This window comes from Melampsora larici-populina, assembly GCF_000204055.1.
Source record: "Melampsora larici-populina 98AG31 unplaced genomic scaffold MELLAscaffold_44, whole genome shotgun sequence".
In the NCBI taxonomy this organism is placed as follows: Eukaryota; Fungi; Basidiomycota; class Pucciniomycetes; order Pucciniales; family Melampsoraceae; genus Melampsora; species Melampsora laricis-populina.
In genome coordinates, this window is record NW_006768808.1 from 268,926 (window position 1) to 269,747 (window position 822).

The following is an 822-nucleotide window of genomic DNA, read 5'->3' on the forward strand; positions in this document are numbered from 1 at the left end:
AGTGCATGCCGATAAAGAATGGTGGGATGCTTGGATTAAGGGTGGTCAGTACAATCTCGATTTCATCATATAATTCACTGAGGTTCTTATGCTTCTTTTATTATTCAAACTATCCTTCTTATACATCTAGGCTGGAAACAAGGATGCAATCCCTATCAAGAATAACGGGTTTCCTGCGTATCAAGCTGTCTCCCAAATAATGCCTGAAAAGCATTTACGAGCTAACGGTGACAGTGGACTTGGAACTCAGAGCAAGAAACGAAAATCAATCCAGGATAAGCCGGGAGCTGATGATGATGACGAGGAACCAGATGGAGACAATTGTAAGATTTTCCAATCTTTTACTTTTCTTTCCCTTTGTTGTTTTTTCTCTCATTTTCATTATTTTTTCAATCCAGCTTCTATTCAATCCGAATCTGAGTCAATCAGAAGGATGGCTACGGATCCACCAGTGGATAGCGAAGACAAGGACAACAAGGATGGTAGTGATTACAAGAAGGGTAGTAAGAATGAAAGTGACTCACAGCCTGCTAGTCCTAGTCCGAGCCCTCCTCCCAAGAATAAAAAAGGAAAGGTATGTACATCATTCAACATCAGTGGGATGACATTGACTGATTTTATTATTGGCTCATGATTAGAATAAGAAATTAACTAGGCGTGAACTTGAAGAAGATGAAGATGATACTCCTGAGCTGAGGTTTGTCCGCAGCAAGAGGAGTCCTGTCAACTCACAACCCCCAACCAAACAATCTCGCACGACCGGCCCAAAGCTCGTAGCCCAGTCAATTGATCGAGCAGGGAATAGAAGATCAAGCGAAAGCG